Source organism: Hemiscyllium ocellatum, chromosome 34, assembly GCF_020745735.1.
Source record: "Hemiscyllium ocellatum isolate sHemOce1 chromosome 34, sHemOce1.pat.X.cur, whole genome shotgun sequence".
In the NCBI taxonomy this organism is placed as follows: domain Eukaryota; kingdom Metazoa; phylum Chordata; class Chondrichthyes; order Orectolobiformes; family Hemiscylliidae; genus Hemiscyllium; species Hemiscyllium ocellatum.
The window spans coordinates 16,339,763-16,356,170 of record NC_083434.1 but is presented as its reverse complement, the minus strand read 5'-3'; the positions used below and the strand labels follow the sequence as shown (position 1 = coordinate 16,356,170).

Here is a 16,408-nt window from a genome sequence, read left to right as displayed (position 1 = left end):
GGGTCCCATCAGCTGCAGGTTGATGTTGGTCCTACATTTGTGAATGCACATGCTCCTCATCTATTTATGTTGCAGCCCTCAGTGCAGAGGCCACATAGCTTCTGTGTCTGGCTTATTGGAACCTTTCCCAGTAGAGCCAATGTGGCCAATATCAGGCACAAAGTAATCCCACTGTCATGTGATCATGCAGTAGTTGCAGCATCACAAACAATACCTGGACATTGTCTTCAAGACATTGAGTCCCATGCATCCTCATGGACATTGCACATTGCTCCCCATGAGTCATATATCTATTGCTCAATCCTTTTGCTGCACATCCAGTAGCAGGTTGCATGTGTGACAGCAGTGCTGGGGATCTCTCTCCCCTGCCCATCACCCCAACCCCCACTGTACCCAAGAAAGACTTTGTTGCATATAGAGTGATGGCGTGAATATTTAATAATCCAAGGTCTGAAGTGAGCAGCTTCTGTACCTTGTGCTGGCTAAGGAACCTTGGAAAGTGATTGCGACTTTGGCAACTTGGGGGCTTTTTCCAGCTCACAAAACATTGTGGGCGCCTCACTGCCTTTAGTAGTGTTCTAGATTTGTAATGCTGAATCATGTAGTTGAGAGTGCTTGAGGCCAGGAACAAGTTAGTAAATGTTTAAGTTCCAGCAAGAGCATTAGGTGATAACTTTCAACTGTACTGTGTAGGTTTAATGCCAATGCCCTTTGAAGGGCCTCACCACACAGAGGTGGAGTCCCTCTCTCAAAAGATAAAACACTCACTCCACCACATCCCCCCCCCCCCCCCCACCCCCCCCACCCCCCACCCCCCCCCCCACCCACCCCCCCCACACCCCCCCCACACCCCCCCCCCACCCCACCCCCCCCCCCCCCCCCACCCCCCCCCCCCCCCACCCCCCACCCCCCCCCCACCCCCCCCCCCCCCCCCCACCCCCCACCCCCCCCCCCACCCCACCCCCCCCCCCCCCCCACCCCACCCACCCCCCCCCACCCCCCACCCCCCCCCCCACCCCACCCCACCCCCCCCCCACCCCCCCCCCCCCCACCCCACCCCCCCCCACCCCACCCCCCCCCCCCCCCCCCCACCCCCCCCCCCCCACCCCACCCCCCCCCCACCCCACCCCCCCCCCCCCCCCCACCCCCCCCCCCCCCACCCCCCCCCCCCCCCACCCCCCCCCCACCCCACCCCCCACCCCCCCCCCCCCCACCCCCCACCCCACCCCCCACCCCCCCCCACCCCACCCCCCACCCCACCCCACCCCCCACCCCCCCCCCCACCCCCCCCCCCCACCCCACCCCACCCCCCCACCCCCCCCCCACCCACCCCACCCCACCCCACCCCCCCCCCACCCCCCCCCACCCCACCCCCCCCACCCCACCCCCCCCCCACCCCCCCCCACCCCACCCCCCCCCCACGATGCATGATCTGACATCTACAGTATGTCAGATTCCCCTATACAAAAAGCATGTTACCTCTTCAAAGAACTCCAATGGATTGGTTAAACAGGATTTCCCTTTCAACCATGGTGCCTCTTCCCAATTATCTGGATTTTTTTTTTCCAAATACCAAGGTTTAACCTCCTTAATAATCAATTCTGACACCTTTCCCTGATGCCATCCAGCTAACTGGCCTATCGTTTCCTGCCTTCCTTCTTTCTTTCTTGGATTAAAGATGTTTAATTTGCTACATTCCATTCTCATGGAATCTTCCATAATCTAGTGAACTTCAGAAAATCAAATTAATGCACCTACTACCTCATTTGGAATCTCTTAAAATGCTAGGATGAAGTCCATCAGGATCCAATGACTGCAGATCCACAAGTTTGCCCTTCCCTGGTGATTATAATTTCAGCAAGTTCCTCTCTTCCTTCTACTTCCCATTTACAGTCGTTACTAGGATGTTTTTGCATCCTGAAAGAACAAAATATGTTCAATTCATTCACAATATCCTTATCAACTACTGTTAACTCCTCATTCTTACTGTCCAGTGACCCAACATCAATTTGTGCTTAATTTTGAAATTGCTAAGAATGCATTTATTTAAATATGGAACATTTCTACCACATATTTGTTGTAACATTATACAAATGCAGTCTCTCTTTTTCTAGAAAGTGTATTTGCATCATTACCAAATAACTATTTAATTTTCGCCCTAACTCTGTCCAACTTTTGGGAAGCAGTGAAAATAAAGTGAGCATGATTTTTGCTCCAAATTTCTTACAGCTTGGTCTCTTCTCCTGATCAACTAAACAGAAAAGGCAAAAAACACAAGGCATGCCTGGACTATTAATGCCACACATTTTAAACAATAGATTCTTTGATTTGGATCTGGCTGCTTCGCAGACAGTGAAAATGATGTCAATACCCAGCACAGCTTCTTCTCCATTTAAACCGAAATATCAAACAAATTGCATTAAACATTTACATACTTCTTTTACATTTCAAAAGTTCAATTGCATCCTTGGTATTATTTGGCACTTTCACCCATAGTGGTTTCAGCAAGTTCTTAATCTGGTTTCCGCAAGTTCTTAATCTGGTTTCCCTTTAAAGGCTAGGGGAGAAGTAAAATGTAAGACCCAGGAAGGATCCTAAGACAGAATGATATTAAGATTGGCCCTTCAATCACATAGACAGGCTTCTTTCAATCACATGGTGAGGCTGATATTGAGAATGATTTGTTCTGATGGAATTAAAGATGAAGGAATTAATTTTCACTGAGGCAGAAGCAGAATGGCAGTGAACCCACCCTGATGATAGGGAAAGGGGGCTGATGGTGGTGAAAGGAATTGTTTTGGATATCAAGCATAGAAGGTTGAGGGGTGACCTTATAGAGGTTGTAAAATCATGTGGGAGGTAGATAAGATGAATGGCTAACGTCGTTTCCCTAGGGGTGTGTGTTCAAAACTAGAGAGCTCTTTTTTTTGAGGGAACAGGAGGAAGATTTAAAAGGGACTTGAGGGACAACATTGTCATACAGGAGGTGATGCATGGAATGAATTGCCAAAGGAAGTGGTAAATGCAGGTACAGTTACAAATTTTAAAAGACATTTGGGTAGGTCCATGAATAGGAAAGATTTAGAGGGAAATAGGCTAAATGCAGGCAAGTGTGGCTAGTTTAGTTTGGGAAATTTGGTTGACTTAGATGAATTGGACCAAAGGGTTTGGTTCTATTCTGTATGACTCTATGACACTATGTGGGGTTACTTAACTGTCATGGAGATGAGTTTGGTGGACAATTGGCAACTGCAGACAGAACTATTTAAGTGTGGGTCTGATCCATTAAGGGTTATTGAAGCACTGTGGTAATGAGCTGAAAATGTGTTGCTGGTTAAAGCACAGCAGGTCAGGCAGCATCCAAGGAACAGGAAATTCGACGTTTTGGGCCAGAGCCCTTCATCAGGCTTTCAACCAGCAACACATTTTCAGCTCTGATCTCCAGCATCTGCAGACCTCACTTTTTACACTGTGGTAATGATCCTACCTTTGAGCCAAGAGGCCTCAATAGCCAAAGTTGTTGTTCTTACATATAGCAGCCAGCAAACTTTGGGGCAGGGAGAGTGTATAGGACACAAGGATGGCCAGGGATTGCTAGCCCACAGGTGTGTGAGCTCTATACTGTATGAGTCTGTGTGTAATGGTGCTGCCTTTTAAAGGGCCTCACATCACTGGGATTTGCAGCCACCTTTCGGTCAGGGTGAGTTACTTACACCGCTCACTCTGGGTGTAGTTGCAGCCATTTTCTTTGCCATTGCATGGTTGCAATTTCCAAGACAATGGTAGGTGACCGCGAGTGCCCCTCAGACAGTAATTTCCAGGCCCAACCCCAACACCTGCACTCCTTCCTGATAGCACGCACATCACCTCCCTCCCGCCATCAACCCTGTAGGTTTCATATCTCCCAGGTCCCTATGTAATCCATTTCCACTAGCCTTCAGCTGCCCATCTCCCCCTCCCCCCTCCCCCCACCTCCAGAAGCTATGTAATCATTACTGTGGATGAAGCCCACCACAGGCCTAACCCTTTCCTATCTATGGTTTACTGTTTGCCACTCCCCCATTACATATGCAGTTGCCATCCACTCACCCTTCACAACTGTCATGCTCCCAACCACCCAGCCTGCAGCCCCAATCCCACAAGTCTCCTTCAATGCAACAGCGTACCCTTTTACCTTCCCATCCTCCCTCTCCCTTTACATCTTACCTTTGTTGGACAGACTCAATGGATTAACTGTGGCTCATCATCCTGAGCAACCTAACCACAGAGCCCAGCTGAGAACTTCCCATACCCCTGATTGATGTCTGTTCATCACGCCAACTGTATAAGCAATAGCCTCCAGAGTGGGCATGATATAGCCTAGCCACTGGGCTGCCTGTGACCCATTCGCTCGGCTGCAAAGGCATGGACTGAATATCCTAACCAGACGCCTGACAAGGCAAACATCCCCCAAACTGACTTCAGAAGCTCCCCTTGCCTTCTCATGCCTGGATCCACACCCCTGACTGAGGAGTGCCTCAATTCCTAGACACCATTCCCCTTTGACATGGCCGCTTGCTTGCTGCACACGCAGTGTGCTTGCCATGTAAGGTCCTGGTACATCATGCATGTTTGAAACTGTATTGGAGAATGTGTCATGTACAGATGTGAACAAAGGAGAGTTACGGCACATCAGGAGCTGAAAAGCCTTACTTAAGAAAAGGCACAAGCAGCCTCAGGCGTAGCATATAGCAAAGCCTGAGATACTTCAGACCAGTATCTCAAAGTAAAGAGAGCAGTAAACAAAATAAAGCGTATTCCTCAGTCTAACTATTCTTGCCAGCCATCAAGATGCTGAAAAAATAGGTTAATTTCCATTGCTGAGCTGTTGAAAGATACAGAAGATATTATTTCCTTTAAGCAGGCATTTTTACTCCTCAAGTTGCACCCTAACCATTGTACAAGACATACTACTATTTTCTCAACAGTGCCAGATGAAGTTACTCAAAACCAAAAGGTATATTTTAAAGAATTATTTACATTGAAATTATAGAAATGAAACAGAGCACTTGACACAACCATCCAGTGTCACCTTTTATCCTTCACACAAGCAGTAGCCCCTAACTTAATCCATCCACTCTATTTTCATCTTCCTTTCTCACCTTTTGTTTTAAAACCACCTATCTAAACTGTTATTTAACATTTGATGGTCTTTGTTTCAATCGCAATACTGGTCATGTATTCCTCAGGTATATCATTCCATGTGAAATGGTCTTTCTGCTCTGTGCACACACTGCAACCCCAAAAGTGTGGCTCAATACATGGAGACATTTTAGGAAACAACACTGGTCTGATATATGCTTGTTTCTAAGTGATCCTTCCCATACCTACAGCATAGTATTTTATTATTCTGAAACCTAAAAGATGTGCTAAAAGAAAGACAGCAAAACAACTGTGACTATTTTTGTGATCTATTATACCAAGATATAGCACTTAATCGGTAATTAATAAACCAGCTTTGAACTTTCTGTGAGGAACACATTTACCCAAGATGTTATGTCTGCTAAATTACCTGTCCTCCCAAACAAGCTGATGCAGCAATTGGTGTAATAAATGCATGAAACCAAAGAAAAATCATTTACTGAAACGTCAGCTGTTGATGAGATTACAAATACCAAAATCAGATAGTTATAACATTGATTCCCCAGAAGTTAACACCTCAGGGCTGTATTGCAAGGCAAAAAATAAAGTAGGAAAAGTTGACTAAAATTTTGTTTTTAAAAGGATTGAAATATACTCATACAATTCTAAGCTATTACAAACCATTAGTACTTACATTTGATGTTAGTAACCACTGACGTACTACACTTTCGAGCTGCAAACGGAGAATGAATATAGGTTCAGATGGCATATGACCTGAACCATGGAATATCAAAGCTCACTGTGCAGAAGGAGACCATTCAGCCCATTGTGCCTATTTCCTGCAGAGTGGTAGCAAGCAGTAGCTGCTATAACTCTTTGACTGAATTCTCTGTAACAGAATGGACAAGGCCAGGTGGATCAAAGATGAAATGTGAATCGGCCAGACTAAAAAATATAGAAACAAATATAATGGGAACATTGAGCAAATAAATTTTACTTTACCCTGACTGAAACTGTCAAAAATTAGAATTTTTTAAGTCCTTACCCACATCTACAAGGCACTGTGGTTCTCTGCAGCATAAAAGACCAATTTTCAGATAATGCAAATCACTATCAGTCTTTTAAGAACAGTTCTGTTAAAACTGAACTTTGTACATACACACAAAATGCATCATGAGGTTAGCAAACTAAACACTAGTTATTAATCAAATCCCACAATGGGTCATTCACCTTTAAACTCACCATGTCAATGGAGAAATAGCTCAAGAAAACATGACTAAGTTGTTACTTGCATGAAGATACTGGAATTGGTTCTTCCTTCCATCAGATTCAAGCACCTCAGTTCTATAAAACAGAGGCACATATCATGCAATAGTTCGTGCTGATTTTTACAGTTCAAAACATCTAACCTCATAAAATCCTTTCAATGTGGAAGCAGGCCATTCAGCCCATCAATCAACAGCAACTCTTTGAGGATCATCCTATCCAGACCAACCCTATCACTGTAACCAAAAGAGAAAATGCTGGAAAATCTCAGCAGGTCTGGCAGCATTTGTAAGGAGAGAAAAGAGCTGACTTTTTGAGTCTAACTCAAAGTTAGAAAAAGGGAGAAGTAGGGAGGTATTTATACTAGGCTGAGAGAAGGTGAGTCATGGCTCCAGAAGCAAAGGTAGCAATAAAGAGGTGATAGTGACTGTGCACAGAGAGATTATAGGGAGATTAGGAGCTGTGAATGACCAAGGCTGAAGCCAGTGCTGTGTGACAAAATATGTGGGGAGTTGGGGGGGAATGGGTGAAGCAGAGGCAAAACAGAAAACAGGGGAGAAGGGTAGCAAAGGGGGAAGAGGAGGGGGGAAAAGGTGGTGAGAGAGTGGGGAGCGAGAGAGAGAGAGACAATCAAGAAATAAGAGGTACAGAACAGTGAAAAAAAATTTTAAAAAAGGTAGATAAAATAAATGAAATTAAATTACGGAGCAGAATGAAAACAGAGGGGTCGAGATCTGAAGTTGTTGAATTCAATGTTGAGACCAGCAGGCTGTAACGTGCCTAGTCGGAAGATGAGATGCTGTTCCTCCAGTTTGCTTTGAGCTTCACTGGAACATTGCAGCAGGCCAAGGACAGACATGTGGGTATGGGAGCAGGATTGGGTGTTGAAGTGGCAAGCCACAGGAAGGTCCGGGACCTGATTGCGTACAGATCTGAAATGAGTGTCTGCGGCCTTGGATGGTGAGCACGGGAGAGGTAATGGGGCAGGTGTTGCACCTTCTGCGATTGCATGGGAAGGTGCCATGTGTGATGGGAGAGGTGTTAGGTGTGATGGGAAGGTGCCGTGTGTGATGGGAGAGGTGTTAGGTGTGATGGGAAGGTGCCGTGTGTGATGGGAGAGGTGTTAGATGTGAGGGAGGAGTGGACTAGGTTGTTCTGGAGGGAATGATCTCTGTGGAATGCAGACAGGGGGAGGGAAGGGAAGATGTGTTTAGTGGTGGCATCGTGTTGGAGTTGGCGAAAATGACGGAGAATTATTCTTTGCACGTGAAGGCTGGTGGGGTGAAAGGTGAGAACAGGAGGTACCCTATCCTTGTTCTGGGAGGGGAGGGAGGGGATGAGGGTCGTGACGCGGGAGAAGGACCGCACACTGTCGAGAGCGCTGTCAACAACTGTAGGTGGGAAGCCACGGTTGGAGAAGAAGGAGCACATATTAAGAGCACCACTTTGGAAAGTGGCCTCATCGAAACAAATGCGGCGGAGGTGAAGGAGCTGAGAGAAAGGGATAGAGTCCTTACAGGACGTGGGGTGAGAAGAGCTGTAGTCCAGATAGCTGTGGGAGTCAGTGGGCTTGTAATGGATATTAGTTGATAGACTATTGCCGGAAATGGAGACAGAAAGGTCAAGGAAAGGAAGGCAAGTGTTGGAGATGGACCAGGTGAAGGTGATGGAGGGATGGAAACTGGAAGCGAAGTTTATGAATTTTTCCAGGTCAGGACAAGAGCATGAAGCCGCACTGAAATAGTCATCCTTGTACCGATAAAGCAGTTGTGGGAGGGGACCCAGGTAGGCCTAGAACAAGAAATGTTCCACATACCCCATGAAAAGGCAGGCATAGCTAGGACCCATGTGGGTACTCATTGCTACACCTTTGATTTGGAGAAAATGGGATGAGTTGAAGGAGAAGTTGTTGAGAAAGAGAACAAGTTCAGCCAGGCAGAGGAGTGGTGGTGGATGGAGATTGTTCAGGCCTCTCTTCTAGAAAGAAGCGAAGAGCTTTCAAGCTGTCTTGGTGTAAAGAGATTACACATCCATAGTGATCAGAAGGTGGTTAGGGCCTGCGAATTGAAAGCTGTCAATGTCTCACAGGGCATCAGAGGTGGTGAGGGAGTGAACCATGGATTTCCCATGGCTAATCCACCCAGCCTGTACATACATCCCTGGATACTATGGACAATTTGGCATGGCCATTCCAGCTGACCTGCACATCTTTGGACTATGGGAGGAAACCAGAGCAGAAACATACATAGTCAGGGAGAATATGCAAACTCCACATAGACAGTCATCCAAGGCTGGAATCAAACCTGGGTCCCTGGTGCTGTGAGGCAGCAGTGCTAACCATTGAGCCACCATGCCAACCAATTGGTGTGTCAGAATGTTATATTTTTAAAATGCTGAAAGCAATTTCAATGGATGAATTTGAACACAGAAGATTCAAGGATGTCTAGAGATGTGCAGATTAAGTGAATTGGCCATGTTAAATTGCTCATCGTGTCCAGTGATGTGTAGATTAGGTACAGAAGTCAGGGGAAAAGTAGAGTAATAGGGTAGAGGAATGGGTCTCAATGGGTCACTCTTTGGAGGGTCGGTGTGGACTTGTTGGGCCAAATAGCCTGTTTCTACACTACAGGGTTTCTATGAATCACGAGGAAGCATTCACACATCAACTTCTGCATTACTACAAAGCAGTTTCAGCCACAATGGTTGGCGAGTGGGCTGGATTTTCTGAAGAGTGGCAATCAAGGAGTGACAATCTCACACAGATTACCACTCCCGACCCTTCCTTTTTATTAAAAATGAAAGAAGGGAGCTCCACATTTCTGACAGGACATTCCGCTCAGGACTCCTTCAGAAATGCAGAGCAATACTTACATACTGTCAATTATTTCATAGAGCAGAAAGGTCAAAGAGCGGTAAACCACATCCCCTTTTCTCAGTGGTCAGCTGCTGTGAAATGGTAAGTACACAAGTCAATTGTGATGCTCGGGTATTGGGAAGGTAGCGTACCAGATGGGTGGGATGGTAGATTAGTAGGGTACCAGCTGATTGTATTTATATTTAACAGCATAACTTCTCCTGGTTAACAATTTTACTTAGTTTCGTTGGAAGCCTCCAAATTAGTCAATTTAAATGGAGGCTTTTGGAGGGCTCCAGGTATAGAAGAATTGTCCTGTGGAAAATTCCATTTCCTGAGTAATTCCTTTCGAATCTGCAATGATAGGAATCACATGGGTTCCAAATGTGTAACTTGCATCAACACTGGAAAAAGAACTTTCTGACTAGCAGAAAATCCAGATTAGCGTGTCCATATGTTCAACGGGAGGTCAATCCAATCTCCTGGACCTGACAGTGAAATTCCTAAACACATGACTGTATATACATGACATCTTGCCCTTCGAGGCCCAAAGGGCAAACCCGGCCTGCACTAAACAAGATCCCACCAACATACAGGAAGAACTGTTACTTAATCTGTCTTGGAGGTAATGGTTAAAAAAGACAAATGCTTTCCAGAAAACTAGGAAGTATCCCTGGATATCTCAAAATAAAACATTGTGACTCTTTCATCTTCACTTGAAAAGGCAGAAGGGGGTCTTAGCTTGCAAAAATAGTCACAGAATCATACAGCCTGGAAACAGACCCTTTGGTCCTCCCTGTCCATTCCAATCATAATCCCAAACTAAACTAATCCTGCCTGCTTCTGGTCCATACCCCTCCAAACCTTTCCTAGTCATGTACCTACCTAGGTGTCTTTAAATGTTGTAACTGTGCCTGCATCCACCACTTCCTCTACAGTTCATTCCAAACAAAAGCCACCTTTTATGTCAAAAAGTTGCCCCTCAAGTCTTTCTAAGATCTCTCATCTTACACCTTAAAAATATGCCCTCTAATCTTGAAACCCCCATCCATTAACCCTGTCTCTACCTCTGATTTTATAAACACCTAGAAGGTTACCTCTCAACCTCCTACATTCCAGTGAAAAGATTCCAGCCTTTCTTTATAACTCAAACATTCCACACCCAGAACATCCTGGTAAAGCTCTTCTGAACCGTCTCTAGCTTAATAATATCCTTCCTATAACAGGCTGACCAGAACTGGACCCTGAACATTGAACTCAAATTAGCCTCGGTTCTATCTTCTGGTTCTGAAATGGGATATAGCAAGCTCAGACTCAAAGTGTGCTACCACTTTAATTGACTTGATTTATATTATATGCCCTCCAGTGTGAGCCTCCCCTCTCCACTTGCCACCCTCATGCAACAAAATGCTTGAACATTTGAAAAAGTCTGCAAAATGGTTTTGTTGTCATCCGTGGTTCAAAATCCACCTTTCAACGTAATCAGTGATCGAACTTAGGACCTTTGTGATTTGCATGGTTCCGCTACTCATTTTATGGCTTTTGCAATGTGGATCTTGGCTGACTGTTTAAACAGGATGTACAATCACAAGGAAAGCACCAAAATGATCAGATGAAATTAATAAGTCCTGTCTATCCATAACACTCATTTTACATGACCGCCAACTCTGACAGAACAATTTCCATCATTTTATAATCTCCAGATATAAGTCAAATCTACAAAACCATCAATATCGGATTTACAAGTACTGGACTGCATTGAAATATTATAATAATCACAAAAACTGAACACTGACTGACCGTTTTCCTGATTAGAGTCAGCACATCTGTACACATAAATGTTAGCAGAGATTTGTCTACTGTGGCAAATGCTGACTTACACCACAAGTGTAGCAATCCAGGTAACGTTAGACAAAAAAAAGGATCCATTTAGCTCACCTCCAGTGATCCTGGTAGTCACGTGACACAACGATAACAGTTTTGAGCAATGTTTTAAAAAGGAAAAGAAATTTCTCTTTTAAGCTACAAATTGTAGTGCTGCCAGACTATCTATGCTATGACATTTAAACCTAAGAGGCAGTTAGTAGTTGACAAAGTGAGATGCCAGTAAAATCACAATCACAGTTATCTTCTAGAGCGATGACCATAAAAATGATAGCCTATTAATTAATGAGGAAAATTCCCTAATTGATACTGAAAGTCACCTAATCTATAATGTCCTCTTTGAGCCCTTCAAAGGTTTTGATGACAGACTCATCATTATAATGGCACAAATCTCCCTGAGAATCAGGATAATCCTTCCAGCTTTCAAAACATCACAGAATTGTTGTGGTAAAGAAGAAAGTAATTCAAGACACTGTGTCTACACCAGCTCTCCCAATGAACATCGTGCAGTTCTCTCACCCTTTCCTCATTACCATGGCACATTATTTCTATTTAAACATCTAATTCCGCCCCCCCCAACCCCCACCACTTGAGTGCCTTGATTAAATCTGCCCCACTTCCACCACCCTTGCAGGCAGCACATTCCAGATGTGAACCCACTTGGTTTCTTTCATCACATTAGTCTGTGCCTTCATTGATCCTTTTGTGAGCGACAACAGTCTCTGTCCAGAACTTGCATGATTTGAAAATTTTAATTCCATCGCTTCTTAACTTTCTCCTCTCCAAGGACAAATAGTCACAACTTCTCCAAACTTTTCAAAGCTGAAGTTTCTCATCCCTGGAACCATTCTTCCAACCTCGTCTGCACTCACTCCAATATATTCCCATTCTTTCTGAAGTGGGGCACTCAGACCTGTTTCTAACACCAATATTCAAACACCAATTCGGCAGCAAAAAACTTGGAGATCTTTCGGTCTCTCTAGCATTTGCTTTAAACTGACTTCAAATATCCTATACCTTATGTTTACCTACACTTCTTTTGTTAATTTTTTTATTCATTCCCAGGATGATGGCATTGCTGGCCAGGCCATCATTTATTGCCCAAAGGCACATAGATAATTTGTCTTTGTAGGATAATGCATGTAACATGTAATTGATGCTGGTCTTTTACATCAAGCATCTTCTCCAAAATCTTAGTCAAATGGAACACCTTCAACAAGAGTCCAAGTTTCCGTGGCTAATGTGCTCTCTTCATCCTTCTCATTTTCTTTGCCTCCAATGCCGAGCACAAGTTTTCCATGTTTTCCCATAAAGGAATATTGCAAATTCTCCTCCACTAGAAAATCCATAACCAAATTCCCAATTACTAATGCTCAATGCGAGTGTTGATCAGAAATATGATTATAACCATTGCATTTCAGTTCTCTAACTTGTGTTTTCATCAAACACAGCACCCTCTCAGATCAGATAGTTAATTAATCCTTTATATATTCCAGCTAATATTTCAATCATCCTCCGGGTATGAAAGGTTAAGTTTATAAAAAGGGAGGGGGAAGAATAACTATGTTTTTACTGACACTCAAAGACCAGAAGACTCACATTTGTTTGGCAGCATTCATAATATTTGTCCTCAGGGTATTTCAAACTACTTCACCACTAATTATGTAAATTAAAGTGAAGTATCTGTGACAATGTAGAAAACATGGCATATTTTCACACATAATTTGCTTTAGTGAAGTTGGATTGGAGGATAGAACTTTAGGGCAGGAGCAGTGAAATAATGTCACAGATTGCTTTTTACATCCAACCAGCAGGGTAGACAGAGTCTTTGTTTATCCCCTCACTTGGAAATAAGGATTTCTGTTACTGCCATGCATAGTCCGCTCTTCATTAGTGTATCAGCCTAGTGGGGAAACTCAGAAGTCAGGATGAAACAGCAGTGCTCCAAAAGCTTGTGACTTCAAATAAACTTGTTGGTCCATAACCTGGGTGTTGTGTGATTTCTGAGTTTTCCACCTCAGTCCAAAACCAGCACTTCCACACTAGCCTGCATAACACTGTTTCATACTACATCAGTGTTCCAACCATACCCTGGCATCTGTGGGAACAAATGATCCAGCCAGCAGACTAATGTTGAGAAACAAAAATGAAAGGACTCTGAGTAAGTCTACTTGTAGAAACTCTGTGACTCCAGTTTCAGCAATAAGTAATCTCACTGGTTTTATGGCCACAGAGAAAATTCTCTGTAACTTACAAGGTAACGTTGAGTACCTATCAGCCACCAGTGCAACATATTTGGACGTGGTCAAATCTTTGAAGTGAAACTTAGACCTTCTCCTTAGGACTTTTTGTTGGGACATATTGCTGGAGGAATCATCACATTTTCTCCTGTGCCTCAAATCAAACAGCCTTTTCTCATTAATGTCTTTTTTCAATATAATAAAAGGAATGAAAAGACACAATTTTAAACTACAATCCCCTTATAATTACTAACAGGCCGCGACAAAAAAAGGGGCAAAATCTTAATATTTAACTCTTGGAGTGTCTAGGGGATTCCTGGACAACTAACTATTCTAATGCTACCGCTCAGTTACTTATTCGTCCAATAATTCCTTATTTAAAGGAAAAGTTGGCGCCAGATCTTAAGTTTCTGTACTAAAACTGCAGCCTGTTCCTAGTGTAATTATAAATGCAAAAACTAATTCCATCTATAGAGACGGCGTTTGTTGCTCCACGTTTACGCTGGATATTACAATCAATATTTGTGACTATCAATTAATTCAGGGTTTACTTGTTCCTTAGGTGAGGGAAACCCATTCACTCACATGTAAGTATGTTTCTGGCCAGTCAAGAAAAATACTTCAATCTAAAGCCATCCCCCCCTGAAATTCGGCACCATTTCTACCTCGGCTTTTTTTTCTCTTGTCACAATTGGAAGGAGCCACTGTGAAGCAATTTTTCCGAAAACGAATTAAAATATACAGTGTTCAGTAAATGCTGCAGCTCGACTCCACGATGAAGTTAAAATATTGCACTAACCTTTGGGAGACCGGGGGGGCTCATATCATAACGTTTTCCGATTCAGAAACAAGTGAAAGCCTACGTTACCTGCCGTCGAGTAGGTGTGCACTTTGATCGCTCTCTCCCTCTGCTGTTTAGTTGCTTTTTCGCTGCTGTCGGTGGAGGTACCGAGCGCCACTGCTCTCACCTGGCCGGCTCCAGCGTCCCTTCCACGGTGAGGGACGGCCTCCAGTGAGTTGCCCATCCAGCCGCCGCCCGTCGCCTTTCTCCGTTGCATTCCCCATACTCTGTCGCCCTCTACTCGTCAAAAATACTCCAAACGAACACTGGAGCGAAGAGGGATGTGTAGAATATTTAATACCATGACCTGTTAGACTAAGAACAGCAGATTAAAGTCAACATAGAGATGTACAGCATAGAAATAGACCCTTCAGTCCATCTCGTCCATGCCGACCAGATATCCCAACCCAATCTAGTCCCACCTGTCAGCACCAGGCCAACATCCCTCCAAACCCTTCCTGAAGAAGGGCTTATGCCCGAAACGTCGAATCTCCTGTTCCTTGGATGCTGCCTGACCTGCTGCGCTTTTCCAGCAACACATTTTCAGCTCTGCTCTCCAGCATCTGTAGACCTCACTTTCTCCCCTAATCATATATCCACCCAAATACCTCTTAAATGTTGCAATTGTACCAGCCTCCACCATTTCCTCTGGCAGCTCATTCCACACATGTACCACTCTCTGTGGGAAAAGGTTTCCCCAGGTCTCTTTTATATCTTTCCCCTGTCACCCTAAATCTATGCTCTCTCATTCTAGACTCCCCGACCCAAGGGAAAAGACTTTGCCTACTTACCCTGTCCATGCCCCTCATAATTTTGTAAACTTCTATAACGTCACCCTTCAGCCTCTGACGCTCCAGGGAAAACAGCCCAAGCCTGTTCAGCCTCTCCCTATAGCTCAAATCGTCCATGCACTTAAAGGATTTGGACAAATAGAAAAGATGTGGGATTAATTTGAGATCTCTTTCGAAGAGGAGGCAAAATAGATGCCCTGGGCTGATTCTAACTGCGAAATGCAGCACATTGGATGAAACCTCTAAACAACGTAGTATGCTATGAATATCGTGAAAAATAAGATGGATAGACCTCAGCAGTTTGGATGTTTAATATGCCCAAAGAGCAATGCAGAGAAGCTATCAACTCATCCATGACAGGGTAAATGGCACGGCCAAAACAATTCTATAAAAGGCAGAGGAAGGAAGGCAGGATGAAATCGGATGAACCTTGAATACTGCGTCCAATTCTGGTGTTAATTGCAAGGCAAAGAAGACCCACAGACCAAATTCACTAAAAATAATTCCAGCATTTGGCCCTTACAGCTGTAGCAAGGATAATTCAGCCAGTCCCACTGTCTGGCAGCTTTTGACACCTGCAGATGTTCTCAGGTGCTCATTCAACTCCATTTTGGAAGTCTCAACACCATGTATCTCCACCATTTTTTAAAACTTAAAATCACACAACACCAGGTTATAGTCCCACAGGTTTATTTTGAAGCACTAACTTTCGGAGCACTTCCAAATAAATCTGTTGGACTATAACCTGGTGTTCTGTGACTTTTAACTTTGTAACCCCAGTCCAACACCGGTGTCTCCAAACCATTTTTTTTAAGGCCATTCTAAATAATAACCACTCTCCATATAGTTTCAGAGCAAGGGAAAAAACCTTCGGTCCATCATATCTATGTTTGCCATCAAACATGCATCTATTCTAAAGAAGGCATGAGTGCTTCTGCCAGTAGCGAGAGGGGCACCTTAGAAACATGATAGTGAGGTGACTTCAGAGAGTAGTGAGAGAAATTATGCAGCTCCTTTTAACCACTTTCCCTACCTGCCCTGACAAATCCAACAGTATGTGTATTCCCTGTATCGCTTCTCTACGTTTTCCCTACTAAAATGAATCTCTCTGTATTTAACTTTGTTTGCCACATATCTGCCCATTCTACCAGCCTGACTATGAACAACAGATCTTCCAAGGTCTGTGTAATGGCAGTGGCTTTCAGAAGCAGAAGCTAATGCACGGCATTTCAGCTGGAGTGCATGGAACCTACCAGCAGCCACGTAGCTCAGAGGAAATGATACTTTTGAAGTATCACTATCTTCTCCATAGTTTGCTATAATTCCAAGTACTGTGCCATTTGAAAATGTTGTGCCCTGCACATCCAAGTCTTAATCATTAATGTATATCAAGGAAAACAGTTGTTACAAC

At 44.2% G+C, this 16,408-nt stretch overlaps 1 protein-coding gene across 4 annotated transcripts in view; it reads right to left on the bottom strand.

Moving 5' to 3' along the window:
• eepd1 (endonuclease/exonuclease/phosphatase family domain containing 1) overlaps positions 1–14,348 on the bottom strand; it is a 151,693-nt gene extending 137,345 nt beyond the window's left edge. For 2 of the 4 annotated variants that reach the window (XM_060849847.1, XM_060849853.1), the window contains exons 1-2: positions 14,234–14,348; positions 6,364–6,465 (exon numbers count right to left, since the gene is read on the bottom strand). The gene's annotated coding sequence lies outside the window, so the exon portion shown is untranslated. Of the gene's footprint in view, positions 1–5,815; positions 5,939–6,363; positions 6,466–14,233 lie in introns of those variants that run through there. The other 2 variants (XM_060849848.1, XM_060849851.1) reach the window with 2 other exon arrangements.
• Positions 14,349–16,408: the final 2,060 nt, after the last annotated feature.